Raw genomic sequence first — 25,430 nt, 5'->3', positions numbered from 1 at the left:
CAAAGAATCCTAATATTAAGATTGGGAAAATTTATTTCAGTGTTAAAGGCATATCCCAACAAACAGTAAAATAATCAAATAAAATAAGTTTCATTTTTGTTAAACCATTGTCAAGATTACTTCCACTAGTATGAAAACCAAATTCTGAAATTAGAGTTGAAATTTAATCAGGAACAGAGAGTATCATTTTCCCTGGGAAAAAATGTGCATTTTCAGTCCACACTATGGAAGGGAGGAAGTAAAGTTAAGATATCTACAAATTAAAAGGAATCCCATTTGAAACAAGGATCCTGGATTTGTAGAATCACCACAGTTTCTTAAAATTTGAGTCTGATTTTTCCCAACATCAGCTTATTCAATGGATTATAATTCCTTTCTTGTATAGTACATTTAAAATCCCTTGATCTAAAAAATTCATAAAAACAATATTTTTAAAAATGTTGGTGTTAATATGCCAATAACATATCAAACATGTTCTGTATATTTTTGCTTGCTGTATTCCAAGATTGACTATAAGGCTATAAAGAGTAAATAGCTCATTTAATGTTCAGCTTTTCTTGTTTAAACTTGATGAGATTTGAATTACATTTTAAGGAAACTCATTGGAAACCCTACAACTATTTAAAAAAAAAAAAAAAGTACAATTCAATGTCTAATAAAAGGCAGAGCACTATTTCAAGTTTAGGAGATTAAATCTACTGGACATCTGAATCTAATCCGGTATTTACATGATTAAAATGGATACCCAGAAAAAACAAGCAATAATTTAGGTACATAACTTTAGGTAGCAAAGTTTGAAAAATTACCTAAAAATCTATGTAAAAGGATGAAAAAAACTCCAATCAGTATGCATAAACCGTGGCTGCCTCTGATAGATGACTGCAATAAAATAAAGGCACAAATGCAGGAGAGTATTTTTGCCCTGAGCTGCCCACTACCAAACTGAAAGCCCAGGGGGTAGCTTGAGGACCAGGAGGACAGTTTTTTTTCATGTTATGCAATTATATTGTACAGGTATTCTCATATATGTTAATCTCAGATTAACAAGTGATTGATTTTGAGATAAAAACGGGAGAGTTACCTCTAGAGTAGCACAAGATCATTGTTTACTGCATGTCACTGTGAGCACAGGTAAACACAACTCAAAAAATTACTCTTCCAAAATCACCTAGAATCAATCTGTGAAATCATGTCACAGGAAAAAAATTTCTCATGAGCAACCAGACAGAATTTCCTCTGAGATTTATGTAATGAAAAGCAACAACTATACCTATCTTCACAAAAGTGTATGTCACCATACAGGAGAAACCCACATCTAATTATTCACCAGAAAACGGCCTCTCTGACATAAACAGGGAAAATTGTTTCATAAATCAATTTTGTGCTAACCTTCTAAACAAAAATGCACCACACATTTGAGATGCAATTATTTTGCCTTGTACATCACAGGATAAGGTGACTTGCTATTCAAGGGAAGGAGAGGTGAGAGTTGCTCTTTGTTCCCTGCATTGTACGTGATAATCTATTATCAGAGAAATTATAAACATTCACAACAAATACATGGTCCTCGACCCTCATGCACAGGCTCATCTGCAATCCCTCCATGCAGCATTTTTTCACGCCAGGGTCAGTGACAAGCTCAGCACCATCCCACAGCAGCAACTGTTGTCTGTGCCTTGTTTATCCCCCTCCCACTGAGCACACCACATAAATAATTTAGACCCAGCCTTTTTTGTTGTATATGGGGTTAGTGGACATTTACATCTGCTTTCCAGAAGCTTCTGGAGTGAGGAGTACTTAAGTCAGAAGCCTATTTTATTAATATTTTTATATTATATCATCTTCTTCAAATAGGAAAATAATCATAAGGATGAATCAGTGCATGCTTCTAAAGAAAGAATGATGCAAGCACTACTATTTATACTGTCCTAATACTGCTGCACTATTTTTCCCACTTCCTAAGATTGCATTAGGGAGTTTACAAAGAGTTACCTAAATAAAAAGCTCTTGCCTGGATTTCAGGGAGTAGTATGAAAAGACAACCATGAATGGGAGGTGGAAAGTCAAGATGGTTTTGGTTACTTTTGGTTACTTTTTGTCATAGTAGCTAGTATGGGGCTGTGTTTCGTATTTGTGACCAAAACACTGTTGATAAAAGAGATTTTTTTAGATATTGTTGAGCAGTGCTTGCACAGGGTCAAGGCCTTTTCTGTTCCTCGTGCCATGCCGCCCCAGTGAGGAGGCTGGGGGTGCACAAGGAATTGGGAGGTGACACAACCAGGACAGCTGACCCTAATTAACCAAAGGGGTATTCCACACAATATGGCATTTAAAGTAGGAGAAAGGTGGGAGATATTTGGAGTGATGGTATTTGACTTCCCACGTCACCATTACGCATGATGGGTCGCTGCTTTCCTAGGGATAGGTGAACACTTGCCCATGGGAAGTGGTGAATAAATTTCTTGTTTTGCTTTGCTTGTGAGTCTGGCGTTTGCTTTACCTATTGAACTGTCATTAGCTCAACCCACGAATTTTCTCACTTTTACCCTTCTGATTCTCTTCCCCATCCCATCGGGGGAGTGAGTGAGTGGCTGTATGGGCCTGGGGTTAAATCATGACACGAACTAATGGCTTACAGCAGTCACACCCTTCAAAGGGGTCTGTAATGCTCCTACTTCTACATGTTCAGTTTAGACACGCTTGTTTTCTGTGAGTGTGCTCTAGTCATCAGTATCAGTTTTGCCTCTTTACTGTACTTGTTTCTTTACATCATACAGAAATTTTCTTGGCTTGGACAGTCCCCATGACAGGGATGATTTGGCTGAGGTTATTTAAAACCTGATTTTCTCTCACAGTACCAAGAGCACGCAAGAGCAAATTCTTGAGCTGTCCATGAACCCAAGCACAGCAAGTCCAAAGCTGCCTTGGGAAGAGGCTGCTTTTTATCAACATCTTTTAGTCAACAGAAGTGAAATAAGCTGCAAGGAAGTGTTTTCTTGATGAGATTACTATAAATCAATAAATAAGGGATTAGAGGGATATTCAAAATGAAGGTGTCAACATGGGAGCACATAGACAAGTCAGCATGAATGAAGGAAGCTAGCGGTTTTACTGGAGATGAGACTATTTGCATAATACATCAGTTTATACTTTCATAAGGATAAACATAAAGATGAAAATGTATTTGCTTAAATCTGAGCTCATTAAATAGTAAATATCGAATTATTAATAGTTAGCTTAGGCAATCTTTGTGGGGGAGAGAATAAATTTACAAAATTACTTGGCTTTGCCCTGCCAAATCTGACACCAACACACTAACTAACAACTTCTTTACTTCATTACTAATTTTGGTTTTAAATCCTGAGGCCATGGTTTCTTTAGTGCAGTGTTGTGATAAATTCACCACTGATTTAAAATATACAAGTCTGCATCTGACTGTAATATTTACAAGTTATAATATTAATACTTTAAATGCTGACGATAAATTAATAAATACCATTGCTGGCATGAAATAGGTGAATGACAAGGGTCAAAATATATAAATTGTGGCCACTTCATCATCTAGTGTCAAATCAAAAAGCATTACGCTTTTCTCCATCACATCATCCTATTCCACTTTTGTCTTCGTATATATTATGTCTGCTTTTTTCTGGCACGTGACATGCATTCAATTAAGTAATAGCACTCCAGATTTGGTAAGTGGTCTGCTCTAGTTTTACGTCGCAGCACAATATGCCACATATTAGCAAACTAGACAATGATCTGATTTACAATGTGTATTACTCTAAATGTAAAAACACTGCTCATGAATTGTATTTTTTTTATATCACTTAGTCTTCTACCACTATTACCTGACTTTAAAAACTGTAGCAATTACACAGTGAAAACAACTTGAAAGTTCACAACATCCTGCAGGAGACGAGATATTGTAGTGCGCATCCTCAATTCTTTGCAGGATTCAGCAGACTGCAAATCTGTCAGGGCAGAGTCTGTGGGGAAACTGTACTTTTCTCTGTTGTATATAATCCACATTATACAATGCAATAAGATATAACATTGTCAGAAGAGTCCAGAGTTGCTCTTTGTTTAAAATTATATGTGCAAAGACAGGAAGATTAAAATAGAATTTGTATGTTTTTGGAGCTGAAATTATATTGACAATATGATGCATCATACATTTTAAATCATCAGCTGTCATGGCTAATCTTATGCAGGTGCTGAACAGTAAGCATTTATGCTAAAGTAGCAACAGATTGTATATCACCTTTGGTAAGTGTTGGTCTGTGCTTTTACTAGACACAGTAAACAGAAATAAATAAAAAATATACAGTATTGTGAACACTCACATGTATATACAACTTTAAATAAATACTTGAAAATAAAACCTTAACAATACTGACTCCAGTAAATCAATAAAGAACTTTACAGATCCTGGACAGATGGTATTGTCCTACAATATTTCTTCAGAAAGTACACCAGCACAGCAACATCTCCAGATTTTGGCAAATGCACATTTTGACAGCATCATCAGTCCGGCTGTAATTCAGATTTCCCTCCTTTCACAACTTCCGTCCAAAATCCCTATCTTAAGTTTTTTTTCTGTAGGATCATCTCTCACCCTCCTTGGAAACCTCTCAAACACGGAAGTCCATAGAACAGCTACCCTTTTGTACAGTGGGAAGACAGCTGGGGGTAACAATTAAAGGAAACTGAGAAGTTATATTCATATTCTAATAGTCCTTATAATGGTAAGGACATTTTAGGGGAAAATGCAGCTGCTACTCCTTGATGGAATGCAGTTGGCAGCTCCACAATGATTCTTATACAACAGCAAGCACCCGCTAAGGGGGACGGAACAGAGGGTGGATTGGAGTGGAGGCACAGCAGCCAGGCTCTGTGGAAATCTTTACAGGGAGGAGAATTCAATAGTACTTTGCAACTGATAAACTGCACAGTACCTGTCAACCAAGGGAGACAGGAGATGTCCTGCTTCTGAGCCAGCGGTGGTGGTGAAATCATTCTCCTCAGATGAACTTGGTTCATTAAAGCCTAACTGTAATATTAACACACACCTCCATCCCAAAGTTACCTACCTCCTCTGTCAGAAAAAGAACTTAAACCTTGAAATAATGGGAACCACATGACTAAATAGATCATTAGAGGTAACCAACTTGTTGACAGGTGATACGGCTGGGGGAGATACGTGTAAAACACACACAGAGAACGGTGACAGTGCGTTGGTTTTAGTGGAGTTAACATATGTTGCACTTCAAATAATGAGACAGAAAAAAATTAGGATTATATTGAGAATTTAATTAAAGCAAGAGTATGCTCTTTAAAAATGTATTCTTATCTAATCACGACTATGCTCCAGTGCAGAGGCTTTTCAACTTCTTTTTAACATTGCTGAACAACAGAACTTCTCTTCTATGTATTTATACCTTGACAGATGTAAACTTTTAATTTGATGACTTCACATTTTTGGTCATTATTTGAGAGCTAAAAGTGCAGAGGCCAAAAGGTGACAACTTCTTTTACGTGGTTATTACCTGCAGCTCATGCTGAGAAAGAGGCTCCAAAAACGCAAACTTCAGGGCCACACCTCACACCTGTCCCTAGGGTAGCTGCTGCTGCTCCCTCCCACAGAAATTCCTCATGCCATTAGTACTGTACATGATTTATAATATTGGAACCAAAAGAAAATCTCTACTTCTCACTCTTTCCTTTTAAATGTTTAATAGTGAATTCAGTGCTTGTCAGAATTACTGAAATCACAGCCCTTGTCCTGGCTGCAGGACTCGCAGAAACCAGGAGCTTCCACACTCTACCCCACTCACTTTGACCAGGTGTAAGGAATGGCCACAGGAGTAGTTGCTTTTCAGGCTGGTCCAGGATAAGTGTTTATATTCCCTGCACTGAGCACCTTTGTCTTGTTGCAGGTCAGGGAATTACAAACTCTCTCATCATTTAAGAACTAACCTCTGATTTCACAGAAAGCAATGATTATTTGTCTGCTCTTGTAATGGGACCAAGGTTTAGTCTTAATAGATTAAGTCACAGTCATTAACTCACTGACATCCATAACAGAAAAAGCCAAAGGATGGTAAGGCCAAGTGGGTGATTTCTTACTTTGATTTATTCCCTGGAAATAGGAATGGAGCTATCACAAGAGTGAAGGAAGCAGATTTGTATTTGTAGATCCCCATCAATCCCATTGCAGATGAAGCTGTGCTGGCTGCACAGGTTGCTGATCCCAGCCCCACCTGCCAGTCCCACTGCTGCAGCCCACCAGCTCCTCCAACCTGCTGGCAGAAGGGTTTGGATGGCCATCTCCCCACCACTCCTGGCAGATCCAGCCAGATTAGCCAATACTTTTAGGTTATTTGGCTCATTTTAACCAAGATGTGTTTGGGAGCAACTACACCAGCAACTCGGCAGCAGGCCTGTGGCAGAGGCAGCCCTCACATCAGCAAAGGGAGGGTTACAGGTAGCTGGGGCTGCCTGGGGTCATCACCTCCTCGACTGGCCCCAGAGCACCTGGGAAAGGGTGCACAGACACCAGGTGAGTCTCGCTGGGGGAGCCCAGTTCAAACTTATTACTTCACAAGCAATCAGATAATCATCAGCTGATAACTACTTTTGGATATCGTGGATTTGACTGATTCAGACGAGAGACCAGAGCTGAAACTCTCTGTAGTTGATAATCAAAGCTCTAAGCCAGCTAATTCCCTTCTGTTAACACTGCCTACGCTTGCACACATGCACATGTTTTCTCTCTTTTCCCTTTGTCTGCCACCCTGAGCTGTAGCTGCAGATCTGAGACAGGGCAGGCTGAGCATTCTATATTCACTGCAATCACTCTGACATGCAGTGAGACCCACCTCTAGCTATTAGGCCCTAGAACATCACTGATGGTAGCAAAGTAAAAAGGTTGATGTTATATTTGTTGACCCAGGCAAGGCAAAAGTGCTTCTACAGTAAAAACCCTTACAATATATAGCATCAGTGAGCATAATATATATTATATTGGTAGGCTTATTCTGTTAAGATACAAGCACAAGGGCTCTTGTGTGTGTTCATAAAGCAGAGTGCTTAGCATAAAAAGATTCTGTTCTGTTTGTGCATGAAGAAATGAGCCATTTTTTACTTTCCTGTGGCATTAAAAATTCCAGCCCTAACTGTCTACCCCTTTTTGGGTAGTAAATTACTGCTTCTCTAGCAAAGATTCAGATCCACAGGCTTTTTCGCAGTTCCCTTTTAAACTTTCAACAGCGTATTTAGACTAATCTTATAACAAAAGTTACATCATGTAGTAGCACACAAGTAACAATAGTATTACTTCTGCATACCCTGAAGTTTTAGAAAAAAAATTATTTCTTTTAGAAGGATCGAAAATTCAGTCGCAAAAGTGAACAGCAGCCAAGAGCTCCCATAAGAAAAGAGGGGGCCTAGATGGTGACTATTGAAGTCTCAGTTGTGGACAGTCTGGGTAACAAGTATAGAGCTTCAACTGCTAGGAAAAATTCAGGCACCTCTCCAAAGAATTTAATAAGGTAATCCACTCCCAATTAAATTAAATTTAAACTTGTACATGTGAGGAATCCAGATTCAATACCTTAATAGTAGCAAACTCTTATGTTGATTTTTCCAGCTTCAGCTGAAGTTAGTCAGAAAGCACTCAGACTTGGGTCTCAAGTCTCTTGACCTGCAGACACCAGCTGGAATGCCAGAAAAGCTTTCAGCCAGGAATGCAGGAAAATACAGAGTATCTTTTCAGCTATGCTAACACTAGCTTAAACCCAAGGAAAATCAGCTTGCACCATGGTTGCAGTTGTAGAAAAGAACAGAGGAATCCATGAGGTCACTCCCAACTCAAAGTAATTTTATCTGTGCAAGCTTAAATTTACTTTGAGTCTGTGAGTGACTCACGTATGCATGTGTCTATAGCTTTGCAGGATGAAGAGCAACAAGTGTGATTCTCCTTGATTAAAAGTAACATGCAGATTTATATAGACTGGTACAGGAATAAGGTAGTCCTAAGTTAGTAAATCAGACATTAAAATACTTACAAAAGCAAAAGAAAAAGACTCGTTTTTCAAGGAAACAGCTAAAATAGCTATAAAAATAGATCAAAAGTTACCAGCAGCTTTGTTAAATAGAAAGCATTTTTTGTTTAAGTATGGATGCGTCCACTTCCAGCAACATTTCCAAGAGCAATTAAGTGACTCAGGAACTTAAGGTCATTACATGTTTTTGAAAAACTTCTTATTCTAAATCAGATTGCACAAAAATATGAGAAAGTTTTAAGGAATAGACAGAGAGACAGACATCCAAATGGGTTTCTTTTCTGCATTCCTTGCATGCAGCTTGTCCCTCTGTTAGCTACCCTTTTTACTCTCACTTTTTTTGGGAAATTAAAAAAAAAAAGAAAAAAGCAGTACTCAGACATGCAGCCTGGTTCAAAGCTCTGGTGGGTAGCAGGGAAATACTTTAGAGATCAGGTGAAATGAATTCAAGATGAGTGAAAATGGTCTTTGGTTCTGCTCTGCTACCTTTTACTGAAGATTCACTGCAGAGATGTGAATCATCTCCATCCATGCTGTGCTTCGCTTCTTGCAGGCATTTTTCACAGATTCCTCCTGCTTCTTTTGTCTCCTAGTGTCAGACACCGTGATTTACCATTGGTCACTGTGGCATTAAGGGTTTACTACCCCTTAGAACAAGTGTAAAGGAAAAGGAACCTGCTGCAAAATAAATAAATAACATAATGGCAGACACTTTGCAATAAGGAATAACAATTAGGTAATAAAAGGGAAAAAATGGGAAAGCACAGCTTCTGTTGAGTTGGCTTACAGCTAAAAACCAACCTTTTTTTACTTTAGATCAACTAAAATCTCTGCTTAAAGTAAACCGAGAATACAATTACATTCAGGCAACTGGGCTCTTTGTCTTTTTAGAAACAAAACTCCTTCCCAGATAGAATGAACAATGAAATAGAAATAGGGTAAAAAAAATATATTTTATGAACCCATTAATAATCAAAAAGATGTAATCGTACAAGACACTAATAGAAACCATTGTTTAGGGAAGAACACAAACAGTTGATGATAAAATGCTGGGTTTATAATGTATATGAAACTTCAACTCACTTCTCCAAGTTACCCTCTCAAAAATAAATAAAAATCATTTATTGAATATAGTAACTGTGTCAATTTAGAAAATCTAAATCATTGTTTTTTAGAGAATTTGGAAAACCTAGGAGTGGTACCTGCATTCTTTAATTTTACTCCTTCCTTCAGAGACTGTAACTAGTTTTTGTTTATGATAAAATAGATGACAGAAAAAATGGGGAATATACGGGAGAAATATGCATATTTTGAAGTTATGTGCTTTACCTGAAAAGGACTTTTGTCTTCTTCATCTATGTGTAACAGCCCAGATATCCCCTACACGTTATTAAATTTTAATGCTAATAGTATGCTAAGAAAAGTGTGTACCACTGTTGCTATAGACACTACAGCAGAGAATTAAAGTCACATTTGAAGATCTCCCCATTTTGTCCCAACACTTTGTAGCTGTGTTAAAACTCTAAGATGTGTCTCTGAAGTCTTTTAAACTCTCCAAAAAGACTGCAGCCAGACATGGAACGCACAACAGTCTGAAAGGAGCATTGAGTAAAATAAAATTAAAAGAAAAAAATAAAAAAAAACCAAAAAACAAAAACAAAAACAAAAAAAAAACAAAAACAAAAACAAAACAAAAACAAACCAAAAAGAACATAGACAATTATTTCTGAGATTTTTTTTTTTTAAATTCTGTTGGACAATAAAACTAAAACTACAGATGATAGTAGGTTTAGTTCCAACAAATATCATCGCATTACTGGACTTTGTGATAGTGTTTAAAACATTTTCTGCTGTTTCAAGGAAGCATATAAGTAACAAGAGCCAGTGCTCATTTGTCATTAATAAGAGGGCTGTTATTTTCAGGGCAGTCATTGTGCCTGTTATGGTTTTGAAGTATATTTGCTCAGAGATATTCTCCATAATGTCAAGTGAAGAAACGTTGGATGTATGAAAGCAGCCTTGTCTCCCTAGAACTTTATCACTCGTGGTTTGGGCTCTTTAATAAGCATGAATGACCCAAAGATTTAGTTTATTCTCTACCTAAACTAGGGAAAGAGAAAACCCTTTTATTATATAATTCCAAGGGATCTCTGAGAAGAGATGTTGTACTGAAAGCCAGTAACTTTTGTTGCTATCAGACCTATCCTTGGCATACTTTAGCATAGGCATGATTCAAGAGAGCGTCACCCAGCCAGAAATTTTTGAGGCAGCCTCTCTGTTTCAGAGCATGAGACTTATTCCTTTTTTTTTTCCCCTCTTTTTTTTTTAAATCAGCATGGACACAAGCTGCTACGGGCAGATGCTCTCATGACCAAAGAACAGTCCTAGGCATATCCACTTTAGGAGTACAGTCATGGCCAGAGGCTCCTACACACCACAGCCAAGCCTTTCCTCTGAGACATCCTTCCTGGGAAGAGGCTGTGCTGTTCCTCCCAATAACCACTCGTTTCTTTTTTTTCTGTGGACTACAGGAACTATTGCTGAAGGCTACCACTGCAGGTTCTGCTGTGGAGACAGATCTGAGCCTGTTGATCAGCCATTGAATACACTGTTCCTATTTTAGGTAATTTTCAAATTATTTCTGAACAGCAGGAAAAGAAGAAGATGGAGACTGTAGCACATGGCACGTGTATATCCACTTTCAGTCCCCAGGACCTCCTTTGCAAATGAGATCTTGTACTTTATAGAGCATTGTTTTCCCAGTAGTAAACTATTTAAATGGATAACCACATTTAAGCTACTCCTGGGGAAGAGCCAATTTAAGAAAAACCATCCAGGAATTCACTGCAAATGAGATGCTGCCTCTCCAAAGACTCTCTTCCTTACCATCAGAGTGACAGGCTTGGGATTGGCTTCTAACAGAGAATACCAGAAAGTTGGGAATTTGCCCATTATAACTTAAAATTAAGATGGCTGGAACAATATAGTCAGAAGGGGGTTCCCCCCAGCCTCCCCCTCTCCCCCCCCAAAAAAAAACCCCTATGTATCTTTCAGAGCAAATAAAAAACAGTAACTATATTATAAATAAAGTAGTGAAAGTTAGCACAGTCTTTCCTTATAAAATGGAACCATGTGACTAAGGTGCAATTCTTTGGAGCAGTTACCTATAAGGGATTGTTAGGGATTCCATACTGCATTTCAGTCACAGAGAAGTGGTTGGTGCCCCAAGCCGGTCAGTGTTTCAGAGGCACTTGGATAACACCCTTAACATGTTTAACTGATGGTCAGCCCTGAAGCCATCATGCAGTTGGACTAAATGATCATTGTAGATCCCTTCCAACTGAAATATTCTATCCTACATTTAGCTTTCAGGTTTATTTTTTAATATTTTTTATTAGACAATCAAATGTAATGCTGTTGTCATTATATATATTTACACTGCAGTTGAAGCCACCCATACAACAGCTATTGATTCAGTATCTGGAATTCTGGGACATCAGCTTTAAGATGTGGTGTGCATCCACAGTGGCATCTATTTGCAGGTCTTCTAAAGGCATTGAAACTTCTCATTCCACTGCATAACAAAAAGTAGGCCCGGTGTTCACAAAATTTTTAAAGGGCACTAATTAGTCTGGCCAGGATCTGTCCATTCAGCTGTTTGAATCATTACAATACAGAGGAAAATGCCATTTAACAGAATCCAAAAAATAGTCCCAAGGAGTAACTTGGCTTTTTGCCTTGGGAGAACAAATGTAATGCTCATAGTGGAGTACCTAGAAACAATCAATATGTACTTATGGACAGAAAAGTTTCTCTCAGTGGTCATGCACACCCACAGCTGCAAAATGTGTTCAGCCTGGAAATGAACTGATGCATAAATATCTCTTAGGAACTTATAGAAAACTCTCTGTTACATGATGGTTTTCATCACCTCTGTAGGTCTTGCCCATTCACTCCAGTTTCCTCTTACTAAGTGTGCACAGGCGTTATGTTACACAAGAAATGAGAATACTCCAGGGGTGAGATGCCTCAAATTTGCCTGATGGCTTAACTTTCTGTTCTGGTTGTTTTAAATTCAAAAGTCAGCCACAATGAATGTGTTTATTTTTGATGGATTCAGTAGTCATTACCATTGCATTCATCAATTTGAGGCATTTCAAGGGCACTGAAGTGTATTAATTGCAACAAGTTAAATCAGCAGTCATCTCTGGAATTATTTATTTTCACTTTCTTTCTTGAACTAGTTGGCCTTGATGTCTTCAATTAAATCACTTGAATAGTATTTTATTGGTATTTTTAATTTATGCCACTATTCTGCTAGCATCCACCCATAAATGATCAGGGCTAATGTCCATCTGTGGACATTTGAGAAACACTCCTTTATTCTTTACTGTTTGCTCTCCAAAGAATGAAGGTGCTTCTGTAACAGTTTGCTAACTCTGGAAGCTTGCCAGCCTTACTACAATTTTCAACACCATTCATGTGAAGAAGAGTTGAGTATAGTGAATAACTGTATGTGAAACTGGCTAAAGGTCTATTCAGGACATACACTGAGATTAAAGAAACTTGTAGGTCAAATGTAAGTAGTTCAAAGAGTCCTTAATTTTTGCATTTTTGAGGTTTTGATTACAGCTCCCTTATCTACCAAACTGAAACCCCACTTGGTACAAGAAAGAACTTCAAAAAGCAGAGCTCCTACTTGGCATTGATATTACATTTTTCCTTTCCTGGGCAACTACCGACCTGCTGGCCCTAGTGAAGAAATATTAATTATATTCCCACTTCTAATCACATCAAGGGGAAGGTCAAAACTTAAACAGTACTATGAACAGCTTTACACAAATCAAAGCCTCTGTCTTTTAGAATCTGTTAGAAATCTTAAGTAGCAAATTCAAAAAAATCTGTTTTATTGTGGTGGGAACTCAAGAATGTTGCTATATCATGGCATGTTATTTAAAAATCAAAAGAACATAATTTTACATATGGAGTGGAGTGCTTGTCTGCTGGTATACCATGACAATTAGGTAAGGATTCACCAGCCTGGCCAAAGTCAAGAGCCATCCTTGGAATTTAAGAACCTTTTTGATGTTGCCATTTGACTGACCTTTCTTGTCTTCTTAATGTCATGCAAGCCAGTGAACTGAAAAGTTCAGCTAAATCCAAAACTGTGCTAAGAGCACTACACACGCACTTCCTTCAATTTGCTTTTCTTCCTGTGAAGCATGACGAATTACTAGAGCACTCTGAAGTTTACTGATGCAAAGCATTCACTTGGATTCTCTTCCAAATTCAAATGAACAGTATTCTTCTCTAGATCTTTATAACACTTGTAAGAAATTATGAAATTGCCACCCTCCTGATTTCTCTGAAATAAAGGTGAAACCAATTCAGAAATACACTTTTCAGTTCTCTGTGCTAAAGCCATTCAGCCTCTCCTGCCAATCACCGAGATTAAAACTTATTTCAAGACCTCCCACGTCACATATATTATAATCACAGCTTATTCTTCATACGATATGGCATTGGCAGAGGGATATAGACTAGTAGAAACAACCCTTCTATATGTACCTCCCCAGTTGGACACAAACCAGCGTGAGTACAGAAACTGTCAGCCTAGTTGTCAGCATCACATTATGCCCAGACTAGTAAACCTTGTAGAGCAAACACTGCTTTTTTTTACTGATCATGTCTTCTGAAGTATCCTTCAGAGGATAAAGCCAAAACAATTGAGTAAGACTAAAGAAATTAGACAGTTGGCTACTCTTTCATTGGGACATAACAGCCAGTTATTGGATTAAGCTATGTAAAACCCTCAAAATGAATTCTCAGTCTGCAATATTTTTGCTGATACTCTTCTGACTTAGACATTTTAGAAGTTCTGCAGCATGAAAACTGGTTTGTTTGTTGTTTATTTTTGCCTTTAACAGGCAGGCTCACAGATGTGATACGTGGAAAATGTGATCAAACTTACTGACTATCCCATGGGAATCTGTTCTTTTGACAGTTCAGCCAAGGCTAAAGTTTACAGTCACCAAAGCTGCAAAAGGCTCTAGTCAAAGCTCGTAGGCCATGCTTTAAAAAAATATGGTCAGCACTTAGTACTTACTTTGTATGTTTCTTTCCCTGCAGAAGTCTAAGTCCTAAATGCTGCCAGATATACAAGTGTGCTAAACCTGCAATTGTCCAGCAATAGCAAGGGAATCAATCTTGCAACTCTGCTTTTATTCAAGCTTGTTCAGCTTGCGGTCCACCAAGACCCGCAGGTCTCTTTACCAGAGCTGTCCCCCAGCCTGTGCTGGAGGTGTTCTTACTGTCCAGGTACAGGGCTTGGCATTTGTCTTCACTGAGCTTCAAAAGGTTCCCATCAATAAGACCAATGAAATTTCCAAAAAACTCCCTAATTCATGAAAATCAGTTCACATTTTTTTTTCCTTCCTTCTGGTTAAGCTCTTGCTAATGTTGCACGCTTTTTCAGTTTTCATAATTATAAATTCTTAATTTTGAAAAAAAAACTTTAAAATAAGAATAATCACCTGTTATTCCAAAACAGTATTTCAAATAAAACCAATTCTGTATTTATAAACTTGCTCACAGCTATTGTGACCTTATGCTAAGACTCTTGTTTAAGGGGGAAAGAATGAGTGTGACCCAACTATCTGTACGCAAAGAAGGGCAATGCCAAATATATTATGGTTCTTATTGTGGATATTTAAATTATTTCATTTTAAGAAAAACAAAGAGTCAGAAACTTTCCCCCTTCTCAGTTCTGCTGCAGCAATTTAAATAACAGTAAGTTAAAACAGGAGACAAAGTATCACCAAAAGGTTCCATCATAAAATTACATTTTCACTTGTTTGGGGCTTTAGTAAAACCATCCAAAATGTCACTGTTTTATTTCTGCTTTATCTGTCTACACTTGGGTATTTGGACTTAAAACTGAGTTCTTTTGTGAGGTTGGAGAAAACAGGGCATGGGGTGATTCAGTCAAGAGCATTGGTCAGATATTTTGTTCCAGCTAAAGAACTTCCGTTATACAGGAGCTACAATACAGTGAAATATTAATGTCAGCACATGAATATTCTGATATTTAAGTGAAAGACTCACATTCTTCTCTTCCATCCTCAAATGAGTTTAACTCCCTGTCTGCCCCCCCCCAAAAAAACAAACAAAAAATACCAGCCCCAAACTCTTATGCATGAAAATGTAACCATTTTAACAGGAGTTAGTAAGATGTTCCAGCTCCACCATATTTTGCTGGTAGGGTAGAGATAATCCCCAATATATCAGATAGGTTTGCAAACCCTCAGAAAGAACAAAAATAGGAGCCCCTGTCTCAGCCTAGGTGGGAATTGTAATTGATAGCATACTGGATAAGAAAAGAGGTGTTAACTATTCCTCCCCTCTTTGAAAGATGGTATCTGTCACCTTCAGAAAGCATATACACTACCTGTGTTTCCAGGGGAGAATTCATGGTTCAGAATAACAAAGTCCATTTTGGATTTAGGTTTTGTCAGCAATCGCAGTTCTGGGCCAGTATTGGAGATCTCAAGTACAGGTCACAGAGCATCTGTGTCCTTGCTGATAATCCTAGACAATAAGGAGAAGCCACCCAGAGAAAGAGCTGTGCAGAAGTCAGTGGGCTTCAGTAGTATTGTAGTTGACTCAAATACCAAGTTGTAGACAACTCAGATTGGATGCTCAAAATTAGCAACTTTAATGTCAACCATTTATCTCTATTCCTCTTTATAGAATGATAACAGTAGCAACCTTTCACATATGAAAAGACATTCATTCTTATTTGAAAGACACATGAAACACAACAGTGATAAATACCACTGAAAAGACCCAGGAGAATTAACAAGACTTGTCTATCCAGCAATGAGTGAGGCCTAAGAACATATAACAGGAAAAGTTTTCAATAGCTATAGGACTGATGGTTCTCACTGATTGAGAAAAAAATGGCCACGACTATGTAATTAAACACTCTTATCAGGATGGACATACACACTGAAACAGATTTAGAACTGCACAGGCAACACTAATTATGAGTTTTCCTGACTTTGAAATGACAAATGGAGAACTAGATGAGCAGTTTAGTGTGCCTAAACTGGTTGCTTAGGGGCTACATCCAGCTTGCATGCTGCTTCCATGCAAAGCAGATGTAGAAAAGATGTTTGGGAGAATAACAGGATGCCGCTGTTAAAAAATATCTTCTCCTGCATATACAACCTATACACCAAAGCCTATACACTTTCCAGCTCAAAGCACCAATGCTAAGGGGAACCAGGCAAGTGGAGTCAGAGGCTCCTGTATCTGCCTGGAGTCCAGCTGAATGTGGTCAACGTGGCCTATAAGGAGTCCTTAATGCTAGCAAAACTGGGAAAACAGGATCACTGTGGAGAATATGTACACAACCAAAGTGTGGTGTGAGCTTTATGATGTACCTTGTTGAAGTTCAACAAGACACCCCCTCTGTTAGGCTTTTATAACTACACATTAATGATATGGATCATGCTTTCCAGATCAAATTTCCTCTATCCATATATTTATATACTTACTTCAGAATTACTCTGGTTAAAGCAACTAGTACATATCAGTCACGAAATTGTTTCTACAAAGAATCTACTATTTGGATATTTTTTAGCTGTAGTCTTCCCAAAGCTTTCCTGGCACCTCCCAGAATAGAGTACTGCATGTGTCCGGGTGACACAGACCCTCCTTCATATCTCTCTAAAGTCCTGATGATTTTAGAAACTTTTCTTTTAGACAGTTTAGTTTATTCTATGACATTATGAACCATGCTATTCTTTCCCATACTGAACCTGATTCTCTATCAGCAAGATTAAACAGCTGTATAAACATCTCATTTTTCAAAGCTGTTTATTACCTTTATTCATTCTTATTTGATTTACAAACTGGAACTACTTCACCTGAATACTTTAGAGCAGGGTAACCACCTACTGCTTCAAACAAGTCTTGGTCATCAGTCTGTTCTTGGGGCACACTACGCTGAGACCTGCAGTTTTTATTACCTTCATATCTCACAAATTAATCATTTCATGCAGTCTTTTACATCACCTAGCTATCCTTACTCATTATCTAACTATGTGTGTTAACCAGCATTTCTTATATGAAATAAAAACATGTTATTCTGACACTGTGGTTACTGTCTCCTAGCAACAGAAGTTCTTAATAAGGCTCTTATTGTTTTCAGGGGTCTGTCATGAATACGTTAAATAGCCTTAATTTTCTGTATAGATTCCCTAACCTTATCAATCATTTTCTTTTTAAGCTTGATGACCTATGAAAATGTTTTATTATTACCATAATACCACAATAACTTGATCTCTAAAATACAAATCTCTTTGTACTAATGTTTCATTTCAACACTGTACTTAAACTAAGTGAAAGAAAGTTATTTCTCACATTAACAGGGATTTCTGTTTTGCCAGTTTTATACCCATGAGTACAGGTTCTCTTAAGCATCTCTGTAAATTATTAGAGTAGATCACAAATAAGCATATCCTAAAAAAGACAAGAGAGATTCATGTTGTACTAGTTATTTTCAAATAAAAACAATGATCTTTCTGACTTTGATCAAAACAAAAAACCTGGATGATTAAAGTGACAGCAGAAAAGAAAGGAAAGCAAAAATCTGAAAAAAATAGCAGGAAAAGCCCGACTGAAATTACTTAGCAGTTTGTTTTTAATTTACCAGATATCTAGACTGCAAAGCTAAAGTAACAGGACATAATATAATTGGTATCTGATGGATTATTTCTCTCTTGTAAACTTTTCCTGTTCCCGTCAATCTTATAAAATTATACCTTCTCAGGGTAATTCGGGAAATCATGCAGAAATAAGTACAATGCAATTTTACTTCTAAAGACAAATCATTCATTTGTGAGAAATGAGTTTGAGAAAAAAATAATGAAGGTATTTATTACTTTCATAATTTTCAAAATTGGTCAAAGTGTTCTAATGTTCATATTTTGGTGACAATGTAGACATCATTGCAATTGTTGCCTGCCAAAGACTGAGTATGCATCTTAAAGTTATGTACTGCACTAACGTACCAAGCTCCAGTGTCAATTTGCAGGCTGTCTGACTGAAAGTGTATCTTCAGAGATGGACCTAAGGTACATCACTATCCCGAATGAGTCATCTGAAGAGACGGAAAAAGCAACTGGAGGAAAGAACTGAACTATGGTCTAGTTCAAAATGCGCTGACCTCCCCCAAGGTTGTGAGAGCCTGCTTGTGGAGAGAAGGCTCCAGGGGCAGCTGAACAGGCAGGACATTTCACAGCCAGGACAGTTTTCTTCGTTCCAGTAGTAAAAGAGAGAAGATGATAAGGAGGGATTCCTCTGGCAGTAGCCTCCTTTGGTTGCCTCTGACACCTTACCAACCTGTGTTCCACTGATCCAAGAAGACCTCAGGCTGTTGGAGGGGAATATCTAGAAAGTTATGTCATGAACATCCCTTTTCCCTCAAGAACAAGGAATTTGCTAAATCGGCTAGCTGTGGCTGAGCAATAATGTTAGTGTGGGACTGAGAGGTAGGATTTTGGGTTGTGAAGAACTGAAAAGTCTTTAATGGTAGAGGGAGCTTTATGCTTCAGTTGGCATCACCCTTGTAAAATCTCACTCTCCAAAGTAATAAACATGACTGGGTAGCCAGAAAGGTTTTTCATTCAACAGACTAATTATGGCACAAACACTCTGTCATGTAAGCTTAGTTTCACAACATAAATACAACTACACTGAACTCTTCAAAGGACATATTTAAAAAAAAATAATATTTCCCAGCAATGAACATTATCTGCTTAAGTAACAGGCAAGAAAAATTGAAGATACTCATACATAGAGGAAAAAAACCCAAAGTATTGGAAATATACCTGAAACCCAGTGGAATGAATCATAATACTAAGACAGTGGAATTCAAGCTTACTAGTAACACAGTACATCACTGTGTCTAGATCATCCTTCCAGCAGATAATGTAGAATTTAGGAACTATAGCACACAAACCCAAAGATGGGATACTGGGGATCATCCACTCCACTCCTTTCAAATAGCAAGTATAATTTTTAAAACAGCAAACAATAATTTGTTTAGTGAGCATGTGCAGCAGCCAACAGATGTAATGCAAGACTGAGTTTCAGTGACAGAAGTGTTAAAACCTAACATAAAAACTTAGTGGATGAATTGAAAACCAGTTATTATGTCGTGTTTATTTCCTTCAAGCAGCATTTGGTAAAGAAAACACTTTACAATAAGAACAGTTTCCCAAAAATTGAAGCATCTATCGCCATAACTGTATTTTGGGAGCACAGAAGTATCAGAGAAGTATTAAGGAAACTAGAAACAAATTACACATTCATTACTAGAGACCTCAAAAAAGACAATATTTCAGGTGTGACTAAGATAATGATACTTAAATAATAATTACTATGATTATTATTATTCAAATTGCTTTGAAAAGACTGATGAAAGCCACAAATATATAAATGAGAAAGGAAAGATAATGACAGTACAATCTACTATTTTTAAAGGATACAGGGCTTTTCCAAATGTTGTTAATTATTGATAAATCTCTTGAAAAAACAGATAATTTCTACATGATTAAAAAAAGTAAACTTGGTTCCATAGTTAGAAGTCTGTAGAAAAAAAGAAAGTGAAGATGGTGCTGATAAGGATTTAAAGTCTGAGTAACCTGACTCCTAAGATATCTAAATAGATCATTCAAAAATAAAGACTATCAACATGAAAAAAAAAGTAAAAAAAAAAAAAACAAAACACCAACTATTTCAGACAACAAGTTCCATGGTAACTAGGCCTTTTCAATTGAATCACTAACCTTTTCTGACAGGATATGAGTTTGGATGTTAGTAACATTTCTGTTGATAAAATATTTGGATTAAAAAAAATAAATTATTTAGTACTACATGACATCTTGATTTTAAAACCTTACTGTTTTAAAAATGACAGTATAAGGAAGTAGCAACATCCAACATCCACTGAGGCTATTAAAAATGGGTATTGCAGGCACATCTGAAAATAAAATGACTGGGAAGACATTAATGAATTGGGCAACTCAATAGTGAGGTTCCTCAAAGACCATTTTTGGTCTAATTCTCATCAATATTTTTAATTGATGATTTGAGGATATTTTTGATGAAGGAGAATAGAAAACCTTTGGCAGGTAAACTTTTTAGTTGACAGAGATTCATGGAGTGGTAGGCAATGAGGGAGCTGGTTACTGTTACAAACAATCTGAATTACTTGCTTAAATGGACACAATTCATGAAAATGCTTTAAATAGATCCTAACACGCATGCACACAAAAAATTCCTCCACAGAGGAACAGCACAGGTTACACTTAATGGGCCGGATTTTCTCAGTTCACTCCTTTTACTGAGCAGAAAACAGAGAGGATCTGGTTTTACAGGGGTTTTTAATATCGTTTTAAAAAACAACCTGCTTCTAAGGAGATTACATTTAGACAGACAAGGACGAAACAACCCTCAGTGACTTAAATCTGAAGGGAGAGAAATAATAACTTAATAGTCTCTGATTTACAATGCAGTTTTGTGAGCTTCCCATCTTCCTGAGTCTGGTGATGTTCTGGATACTTTGCCTTTTTTGGGGGTGAGGGGGGCTGAGAGGTGGGGTGGGTGTGAGTAAATTGGGATTCTTCCACTAAAACATCGGCTACCTATTGCTGTATTTTTGTCACCTGCAGAAGAACCAGAAGCTCTTCAGCTGAGAACATGACTCTGCACAGACTTCCCATTCAATGACATGCTCTAACAAGCCAGTCTTCAGCCTGAGACACAAGCTGAGAGTAGTTCAAACATGAATGCACAAGAGCCCACCATCACTAAAAGCATACCACAGCAAGGACAGGATGTATGGAGGCCGAACACAAAAGCTCAGTCACAGAATCACAGAACAGTTTTGGTTTGGAAGGGACATTTAAGATCGCCTAGTTCAAACCTCCCTGCCATGGGCAGGGATGCTCAAGAGCAAAAAAAAAACCCTGCAAGTGCACTAGGCCCAGATGCCTGAAGTACCAAGTAGCTGGGAAAGAGTATACTTAAAATATTAACTCTGCTGTATTGTCTGATTAATTGCAAAGACACAAAATAATCATATTGTGCATGCTGGCTTCAGTACTGTTCTTAAAAATACGTTTGGAAAGCAGAGAAGAAATTTAAATATGTTGAGAGACTTGAGAAAGTGGCTTTCTATACGTTTGAATGAGAAATTCACATTCTAAGTCAGTTTTCAAGGTCTAATCATGTCCCTAAGCTTAACTAACATAAAAGTAGTATCAACTGCGATAATATCTGGCAGCTTCCGTAAGCTGTCATCAGCTTTGAAATCTTCAAATGAGAAACAAATAGAAAGAAATCATAAAACCTAACCAAGTTCACCAACAAAATTACTGGAAGGCATGTCTACAATGTGGATGGATACAACTTAAACATCCAAGCAAGTGCCTAACCATGCTCATTTACTTACTTTGCACAGCATCACAGAGGTGAACTAACCCTGGTCCAAAAGCGTTAGTGCAGCACTTCTCTTCAGCTAATAAACCTCCTCAGGCAGAGCTCAGTAGCTCAGGTGCAGAGCCCACTGACATGCCTATTTCACTTCTATCCCTGGTGCTACCTCAGATGTTGTTACCCTGGGTGTCTCTGCACTGCAGGAGATTTATTGACTTGATCAAGAGGTGCTGTGACTTACACTATTAAGCACTGGCTGTGAAGGAGAAGGATGTGTTTCTAGTCCTCAACCTAAAACCTAAATCTGATTTCCTGTCTTTTTGTGAGCATTGCAAGAAAAAGCAGAGCTGTGCTACACCCATAACTAATATAATCCACTGGGAAACACAACGTAGGCACTGATGGAAGCAGCCATCATTAGCTGAGCCTGAAACATTGTTCCTTTTGAATTAATGACAGTGTCCAATTTCATTCCTATATTTATTTCTTTATCTGCCTCAAGACCAAAATGAAACAACACCACAGATGTGAGAAGTTGGAGGCAATGTGGAAAAAATCTAGTAATTAGTTCATTAATACAAATTTGCCAAATAAGTATGTTACACTATAAATTTCTCTACTCTGGATGAGGATCAGCGCAGAAATACTCATGCCATTGAGCCAGTGGAAGCTTTCTCCACCAACAACAGGGAGACCTGTTTAACTCAGAATGTCTGTTAATCACATGGACCGAGTAAGATTTATTGCATCTTTAATTTCTCACTTTTTAAGACTTTGGGATTAGTTTTTGAGGAAGACACTCAATTTAGGGAAGACTGTTACTTAGCAACCATAATCTGTTTTAAAACAAAGCTGTAGCCTGTGCTTTTTTTTTTTTTTAGCGAGGAAATAATAGATCTCTGTCCTTACATGCTTCTAATGAAATTAATAGCTAGAGCAAATACCTAGACTGAACATCAGGGGAAGGCCACAAGCAAGCTACTTGTCAAAGCACTATCCTTAAATAGTTTGACCCTTTCCTCAATTTTGCACTCATGGCAGAGAAAAATCTCAGTTCTTTAAAAAAAAAAAAATTATTTGAGAAAATTTTCCTCCAGACACTAGCTGCTGGCTGATACAGAGCAGTCATATCCATGGATATGGGAAAAATTATGCTTTTGAAAACAAATGGGAAAAATAGATACCTGGTGGGCTTCGTTCTCTGCAATAAAAATCCAGAAGCTAGCAAGAAAAATCAGGGAATATGGAGTAGCTAACCCTCAAAATCAAGTATCAGAGCAGAACAGCTTTCTTACTATGCCCATTTAAGACTCAAGCTGAGACTCTAAAAAGCTGCCAAGTATACTGGAGCTAAGCTGGCCCCAGTTGTATACTCTGAAAGATTTTGGTGCTCATAATCATTGTACATAACAGGCTGAGCTACCCAAAGGCTTCAAGAAAAGGACAAGGCAACAACATATGGCCTAACAGACTGTTCATGTCTTCTCCTAAACAAGGCACAGCTTCACCTTAGACTGACCTTGCAATTACAGGCTACTGGGAGCAGTTATGCACTTGAAAACAGTCAGCACAACAAACGGCAGAGACAGGGAAAGACTCGGAAATACTGAATCCAGAGAGCCCTCAACAGGTAAGCTTTGTGTCCTGGCCACAGGGCCTGAGACAATCCTGCTCCACTCAGGCCATTTGCTATCAGAATCTTCAAAAGCAAAAGAATCCTTTATACTATCACTTCCTCTGCAGATGAAACAATGATAAAAGCTCCTCCAGAGGTGAGCTTTTACAAATTTGAGGCCAAGGTTCTGAAGAAATCCTCCCCAAAATAATAAATTTAAATAACTGCAAGTAAGCAAAGTGGGTTAACGTACCAGCTTCCTCCAGCAGAATCTGAACAGTTTTTCCAGAGCAGTTATTAAGTAGCTAGGGGAAAATTGCAGTGCCACCTCAAATAACTCATGTCTATATGACTCAGTTCAGGAATATTAATAAAATCCACACATCCAGAGCCTGTACTGATTAGACTTTAGGAGATACTGGATTCTGAGCAATAACCTACCAAGTTTACCATAACTATTCTGTATCTACTGTCATTTGAGTGGGGTAAAAATAACTTATCGACTCTTGAAAAACCCCTAAATCTTAGAAATACGTTATTTTGAACTGTGAATTTGCTTTGGCTTTCTTAACCAGCCTTGAGTACAAAAGCTTAAGGATTACAATGTCCTTGTATTGTTCTTAGACCAGAAACAGTAGTTGATATATGATTTCCTTTAAAAATGCAAACACTAACATACTTGTATTTCATGGGCATCAAAAATAAACATAATAATTATCTATAAATATGCCAAAATCCAGATGAATCTTGTAATTTAGTGGGAAAAAATTATATACACTGATCAATCTACAGGACTACAACTAGCAACAAGTATTAAGAGTAATTTGCATTTCTTGTCGGAAAATCAGTACCCTTCTTTTACCCCCTCTAAATCAGAAGTGGCTTTATATCAAGGTACTGGAGCTTATGAGAGGTAAAACATGTTTTCCCCTGTCTTATCCTTGTGTTTCATTGTGAAAGGGTTATTTCTCCCAGGAACATATGAACAGCTGCTGGCTCTTTCCTCCATGATTTCGCATGACACATTTCTCACTGGAGCTCTCAGCAATTTATTCTTAATGCCTTACTGCTTTGACTAAGTTTTTTTTACAAGTTTAGTGTTGTATACATAAAAATTAGCTATGAGAATCAGGCAGAAAATCCCTTTAATTCAACAGGCTGCATGAAATGCCTTTATGTCTGAAGATGCTAAAGCCATGGCTGAGTTTTGGTGCAGGGAGAGTATTTATTTATTTCATTTTTTAAAGGTGCAATACATGTCAGACACAGGGTTCATGTAGAGACTAGTGATTTTAAAAGTGCCATTCAGTTTTCCACCTCCATCAGATCAGGTCAAGAATCTTGGAGAATTTATCTCAAAGAGCCAGGAAAGAGGTCACCCCATGGGGGAAAGACAGCCCTTAAGAAAGATTGCTACACAACTGCACCACAGTGTCGGAGCACACTGCTGCTAACAGAGGCCATTAGCCAGGGTTTGTTTACATTAGTATGGCTAAAAAACAAGGGGATAAAATTCAATCATTGACACAGTACCCTGATTTAACTTTCATGGGTTTCTGACTCTAAAAAACATCAAGTGTTCAGGTTTTTTTATCCTAAAATTAAAATTACATCAATGCATTACAGCTTCAACTTTGAGGACTCTGAGCTGTCACAGCCAAGACAAGAAAGGAACTCCCAGGAGGCCATTCAACCCTTACTTGTTCATTCAGAACATGTACACTAAATCTCATTGATCTTCTGATCACTACAAATTATTGGTAAGCTCTGCATTAAACCAGACTGCTGTAAATTGGAGTATTATCACTGAAAGAAATGCATGAACTCTGTGTTTGCCAAAGTGTGACCTCCTGGACTAGTGGTGTAGCACTGTATCACAGCAAGGACTGAGATTTCTAATCCAACTGCCATTCTCAAGCAAATTATTTCAATCACACAATTAACTTTGCTTAAGAATATTTCTTCAAGCTAGACATGCACTGTGACTTAACAAATAAAAACCCCCAAAGGATATTGGTGCAACATTCCCATCTTCAGGTGCGGGTTCACAAGACTCACCTGCATTAGGACACTAATGCCCTTCCAGACAGCCCTCCTTCAGTGAAACCATCCTCAGCATTCTCAGAGTAGTTTGCATGCCAGCAGGATAAAAATTTGAAAGAATTAATCCAGAAAATAAATGTGGGTGTTAACACCAGAGAAGAAACTCTACCAACAAAGTTAGCAACAAGCACTTTCATATG

At 37.8% G+C, this 25,430-nt stretch overlaps 1 long non-coding RNA gene across 1 annotated transcript in view; it reads left to right on the top strand.

Annotated features, from left to right (window-relative positions):
* LOC127466965 (uncharacterized) overlaps positions 1-20,847 on the top strand; it is a 52,787-nt gene extending 31,940 nt beyond the window's left edge. Inside the window, exon 4 of the long non-coding RNA XR_007902909.1 lies at positions 20,807-20,847. This is a non-coding gene — a long non-coding RNA (uncharacterized LOC127466965). The remainder of the gene's footprint in view (positions 1-20,806) is intronic.
* The last annotated feature ends 4,583 nt before the right edge of the window (positions 20,848-25,430 follow it).

Source organism: Manacus candei, unplaced genomic scaffold (genome assembly GCF_025592945.1).
Source record: "Manacus candei isolate 608988 ecotype Guabito, Panama unplaced genomic scaffold, ASM2559294v1 h1tg000011l, whole genome shotgun sequence".
Lineage (NCBI taxonomy): Eukaryota > Metazoa > Chordata > Aves > Passeriformes > Pipridae > Manacus > Manacus candei.
Note: the sequence above shows the minus strand (reverse complement) of the source record. Positions and strands in the feature narration are given on the sequence as shown.